The following is a 6,242-nucleotide window of genomic DNA, read 5'->3' as shown; positions in this document are numbered from 1 at the left end:
GTTCATTAATGCTTGTTTTAGCCTTGCTAACTAGAACATGAACCTAGTAATTAGCATGAATCAAGCATCCTTGACCATCTTGTCCTGAATCTAATCTGTCATGCTAGGACTTCTAGAGAGATGCTAACCGCTGATCTAGGAGACTAGTGAGCATTATCAACCTGCGCCTAGGGCTTAGCTAGAAGCATCGATCGATATTGTCTTCTGACAATCGATCGATATTGCGAAAGGTGTATCGATCGATATCCCTATAGGATCATCGACCGACACTTTCTTGTGATCAAAAGACGATAGTTGAGATCCAAGATCTGGTTAGTTAACCAGTGAAACATTGCCATTGCTGATTACTATGATTAAGGAGTTGAGCTCGAATATATCATGCATGCAACTGTTAGGCATCTATAGGATTATAATCTCCAACACCTGAATAGAAACCCTGCATCTATTATCTTCCAATAAGTTACACCCCCAATCATCTTGTTAGTCGAGCAAAAGACTTTTAAACCATAAAAAAACAAACACTTAAAATTAATAATTTGACTAGATTTAATAGGTTCCCTACCTCCTTGTGGATTTGATCCCTAAGTACTGCAACTGAATCTCTTATTTGAGAGAGTAATTCACTCCTTAGGGTAATTTGAGTGGTATCAAATTTGGCGCCGTTGCCGGGGAGCTTTGATCGCCATTAGATTTAGTGTTATTAATTCTTATTCTTTTCTCTACCCCCATTCTGACACAATTTTTTTCTTGTCTTTTCAGGTGCATGCCCAGCAGTACCAGAAGCAACAAGGACAAACACTTGCTATTCTCTGAAGATCCTGCTCACTTGGAACGCACGATCCGCAAAGACCAATGTTCCACATCGCTCGACGCAGCAGCTTTCACGTCGACCGATTCTCACACCCAACCGTCGACCGACACCCAACCTTCATCGTCGACCGATCTACATCGTTCGACATCGATCGATACTACACCGCGTACATCGATCGATCATCAGTCGCGAAACATGGTTGCGATTGTTATTCTCAGACAAGACGAGAATGGAAACCTGTATGACCAGGATGGTCATCTGCGTAATGCAACAGGTCAGAAACTAGACGCTCAGGGGAATGTAATCCCCGATACTGATGCTACAGGAGCTGCTCAACCTGTAGAAGAGGCTGCTCGACCAAGGACACTGGCTGACTACAATCGTCCAGATGAGTACTACGCCGACAGATCAGCTATTCGACTTCCAGAGATCCAGAGACCATCTAGAGAGGTTCGAGGATCTTATCGCTGCTATTCGTATGGATGGACTCCCCGAGGACTACCTATTGTGCAAGCTCTTCAAGTATTCTCTGACTAGAGAAGCGATGCACTGGCTTAAGCAGCTACCCACAGGATCTCTAACATCCTGGGCCGACATCAAGAATGCTTTCTTGCGAAACTTCTTCGATGAGGCACGCGTTGAAGACTTGAGGAGCAAAATTGCTATATTCATGCAGGAGACTGAAGAGTTTTCAAAGATGCATGGATCAGATTCAAGTTCTTCCAACGAGACTGTCCACACCACGGATTCAACAAAGTGCAACTGCTGAGCACTTTCTTCAGAGGTATCGCCTTGAGGTATCAGATGGCTCTTGATACAGCTAGCGAGGGAAACTTCAACACCAAGAATTCGGTGGAAGCTTTACGACTGATAGAAAATCTAGCAAACAACAGCAACACCAAGAACACTGACTTTGAGAGGAAGAAGTCTGTTGCATCCCTAGGGAAAGAGCAGATGGACGAAGTTAGAGCAAAGTTAGATGTGAAGATTTTGTGGAAGTCTTTATGGACGATTTCTCAGTATATGGATCTAGTTTCAAAAACTATCTCGATAACCTATGTAAAGTTTTGGCAAGATGTGAAGAAAAGAACCTCGTTCTAAACTGGGAAAAATGCCACTTCATGGTTAACGAAGGAATCATCCTAGGACATAAGGTGTCCCCTGCTGGTATAGAAGTAGATGGAGCAAAAATCGAGGTAATGACCGGCTTGCCTGCACCCACGAACGTAAAGGACATGAGAAGTTTTCTCTGACATGTTGGATTTTACAGGAGATTCATACAGGATTTCAGCAAGATCGCTAGACCTCTCACAGCCCTCCTCTGTAAAGAAGTTAAATTTGAATTCTCACCAGAATGCGTGAAAGCTTTTGAAGAAATCAAGAAAGCCTTAATAACCGCCCCCATCGTACATGCACCTGACTGGAATCTTTCTTTCGAGATAATGTGCGATGCGAGTGATTTCGCCGTAGGAGCAGTTTTAGGAGAAAGGAAAGACAAAAGGGTTCACGCTGTTTACTATGCCAGTCGAACTCTTGACGAGGCTGTGGGATCCGAAATTCACACCGTCGAGTTTTGTTAATCGGAGGAAAGCCAAGTTAACCTAGCCTTCTCTAAAGGTCCCGGTTATCTGCTGGGCCACGTACAACACAATCAATATGAAAGATTCGAAAGTAATAAATCATAAAAGAGCGAAAAGAAAACAAAGAGGTCTTATTTCCGAATTTGCGTTTGAGCGTGAACAACAGGTAAGATCCTAGGCCTCGAGAGCTGTCGGTATGTTCGCTAGTCTAGCCACCTAAGTTCTAACCTAGTCGAGTCGCAGCTCGGTAACTATTAAGTTTTCTCTTAGAATGCTTCTTTTTTCTCTTCGTCCTAGGTCCTCCTTATATACTCCTTAGGTCGGTTTATCTCTTCCCGGGCCGGATTTATCGTGAAGCGGTCTTTTCCATATTTCCTTCTTCTTTGTGATTATCTTCGGAAATTTGACATTTATCTCTCCCTGCGGATGAGATAAACCGTCATACCAGTCTTTGGGTTCAAGTCTTTTGGGACCAAAGATGGGCCGTTGTCCGCAATTCGGACCCTCTTTGGGCTGTATCGAGACTTAAGCGTTTTTACGATTTTACTCGCGAAGTAGCCGTTGGTATAGGCATGGTTCTTCCAATGGAACCATGTTTCTTCGCATAGCCGAGGCAGTTGGTGTTAAGTTAACCGTAACCTGCTCTACTACGAAGAATAGGAAACTGTTCGAGAGACATAACCTTCCCAACTTCCCGAATACTTTTGACGATGTTTTTTAGACGGAACATTGGTGTCGTATCCACGGACCCGAAGACTGAGATACGGAAACTTCGGACAAAGATGCATGGTTATGGGATGGGACCGAGTTCGGAATGGTCCATGGAGAATTGGCCGCGCTCGCCGGGCGAGCTGATCCGTGGCACGATCGAGCTTGCCGGCGAGCCGACCGGCAACACGGTCGTGCTCATTGAGCGAGCTTGCCCGTGTCACGGCCGAACCCGCCGGCGAGTCGACCGGCAAAGCTTGCCGGCGAGTCGACCAGAAACACGGCCGTGCTCGCCGGGCGAGCTGGCCCGTGTCACGGCTGAGCTCGCCGGCGACTCGACCGGCAACACGGCCAAGCTTGCCGGGCGATCCGTTTTGGCTGTTCGTTTTCTCGGCTTTTGAAGTTTTGACCGAGATTCGATTTTTCTAAGGACTTTCGGACATCGATTCCGTCGTGACCAATTTTGACCCCAACAGTTAGCCCCCCAGCTAGCTAGGATCTGTGGACCTGGGTGTTAGGTCCTAGCTTGCGGTATGGTCTGTTCTAGGTGGAATTTAGACGTAATTGTTTGTCAAAAAATCGAAGGTGAATAGTAAAAAAGAAAAAAAAATTGTATAAGTAAGGGAAGTAAGTTTTTCAAATTCTTTACTCACTTCTTCCCTTAAGAAAAGATTTCTCCAAGATAGAAATTTTTTCTCCAAGATCTCTCTTTGCTCAAAGAAAATGTCTTCAAGAAAAGGATCTTCAAAGAGGAATTCTTCCTCACACTCATCTTCCGGTGACTCTTCTGCCAATGAGGTGATCGCCCCGAAAGAAGAGTTTGAAGTTGAGGAAGAAGCAAAGGATGCGTACTACAAAGCTCTTTGCGGCTCGCCTCCGCCTTCGCAAGACATTCCGATTCCTAAGAGGCCCGTGAGGTTACCAAACGTGCCCCTTACGCCGAGCATGGTCTCTCCCGGCTACCTCACGACTCTCAGGGACTTTTACGAGATCCCAAGTGGAGTCGTATTTTGGATCCCGAGTGGCAACGAGAGTTCGAAGAACCCTCCGGAAGGTTTCTTTACTTGCTTTGAGGCCTTCCTGGTGTATTGCCGTATGTGGTTTCCGATCCCTGGTACCATCGTCCGCGCGCTTCGCCACTTTGGGCTCTCGATCAGCCAGCTAAGCGTTCCGGCCTTGCAGCATTGGCTCGGCGTGTTGATCTCGAGTTACGAGCTAGGAATGGATCTTAACCCTGGCGGCTTCGAGGGATTTTTGTTTTTGAGAGGAACGGGGATCGATGGCTCATATCTCATGGCGCCAAAGAAGGGTATGGCTATAATTCAGGGGCACACTTCACATCCTAAGGCATGGTTCGAGCGCTTCTTCTTTGTCCGGATAGATGGGGAGTCTGTTGAGGAGAGCTACCTCCACTTATTCCGTCGGGAGTGGAACTTCACCCGTGGTAATACGAATAGCTATATTTTTCGTTTTGATACCTTGAAGACATGCGAAGGTGATATTTTTATTATCTTGCAGTGAACAGGATCCTTCCGCCGACTCCTGCTGATCTTTTTGCCAAGCGAGATCTTTTCCGCAGCAGGCCGTTATTCTGGAATTCCTTCACCGTCGAACGGATTCGAAGAGCGGTGGAGTTCCATCGATCTCGAGCCGTCTCTCAGCCTCTGGACGTTCCGTATGACGTCGAACCGGTCATTGATGTCTTGCCTGCTCAGAGGCAGAGAATCAGGTCTCGGAAAGGCAAGGGAGTTGCCTTCGAGAACGTCTTGGGAAACATTCCGCTGCCAGAATGGAACCCTAGTTTCTCCCCAGGGGAAAGGAGTGGAACCAGCGAGGTTCCCCTTCCCAGCGACTTTTTTGCCGACCTCCTTCCAGTTTTACTACTCATTAAGTCGCTGGACGAAGAGTCGAGGAGGAAAGTAGTCGCCGAAGGTTCCAGCTTAATCAACGAGGTTTATCCTTTGAACTTTGATCTAAATTATATATTTTTTGTTTCCCTTTCCGATCTTAAGTTCGTGCAGGGGATGAGGGTGTTCAATACGGCGCTCGATGGAAGTTTCCGGGAGTCGCGTATCTCTCACTTCAAAGCCGAGGAGGCTGAAAGAGAACTCTTTCGGTTTCGGAAGGAGGTCGAAGAACAGAGCCGGAGACAGGCTGAGCTCCATTCTCGGGCCCTTGTCCGTGCGGAGAGGAGAGGAAAGAGAGCGATTATCGCCGAAACGAAGCGGAGGGCTGCTTTGTTTGCCACCGAATTCGAGAGCTTTAAGGATGCTCAAAAATTCGTGGGCGATTTTTGCGAGTGCCGTGGCTCGGTTGCTACCCTCTACGAGTCGCAGAACGAGGACTTCTCTTTTCTTGCCGAGGTCGCCGAGATGTCGGGTCTTATGAACGGGTGTGCCCATGTCGAATCCTTGGTTCCTCCGATCGAAGGAAGAGTCCGACAGCTTTGGGACTCAATCGAGGTCTCGGAGGACACGGCGGAAGCGGGAACCGGTGTCGGAGTCGCGGACAGAGAGGTGGATCAGCCCGTGAGCTCGTTCGGGATTTCCATGTCCGGGTTCCTCGACTTTGAGCTTTGAGGATTGATGGGATTATTTCCCTTAGTTTTATTTCGAGGTTTGATGTATCTAGGCCGAGTGTGGCCGTATTTGATTTATGTGTGTTATGGCCTTGCGAGGCTATGTGAACTATGTGTTTGAGACCGGCCGTTTGGTGACTTTGGGTCCTAGTCGATTTTTACAGCTTCTATATATATGATGAATGATTGACATTATGTGCTTTTTAGTTTATCCTTCTGCCAAGTGTGAGGGAAAGATACGAGTAGTCACTTCGTATCTTAACTCTTAGTTTATCGTCTTGTTCGTTTGTTCTTACTGAACGAGGGCGTTCGGAAACGTTTAGGAGTTTCGCGAAGTTTCGTGAGCGTATTAGATATAGACGATGGGACATGTTTTTAAGATCTCGTATCATGTCTTGAGATGTTAGTGGACCAGTAGGACTAGGTTTAGGGCAAGACCAAGGTTTCCTCTCGGCTCTAAGGCTGTGCGGCGACAAATCGGCTCTCGTTTTGCCTGTGGGCGATTTCCACCTGGTTCTTTCTGATTTAAAGTCCGCGACTTGGCGCCGGCTTATATGACTTGTAT

At 47.0% G+C, this 6,242-nt stretch overlaps 1 non-coding gene across 1 annotated transcript; it reads right to left on the bottom strand.

Moving 5' to 3' along the window:
• Window positions 1-1,453: 1,453 nt before the first annotated feature.
• LOC125584853 lies at window positions 1,454-1,560 on the bottom strand. Its single transcript, XR_007321760.1, has one exon. It is a non-coding gene; the product is annotated as a small nucleolar RNA R71 (small nucleolar RNA).
• Between the last annotated feature and the right edge of the window lie 4,682 nt (window positions 1,561-6,242).

The sequence above is a fragment of the Brassica napus genome, chromosome C3 (genome assembly GCF_020379485.1).
Source record: "Brassica napus cultivar Da-Ae chromosome C3, Da-Ae, whole genome shotgun sequence".
NCBI classification, from domain to species: domain Eukaryota; kingdom Viridiplantae; phylum Streptophyta; class Magnoliopsida; order Brassicales; family Brassicaceae; genus Brassica; species Brassica napus.
The sequence above is the reverse complement of the archived record's forward strand: the minus strand, read 5'-3'. Positions and strand labels throughout refer to the sequence as shown.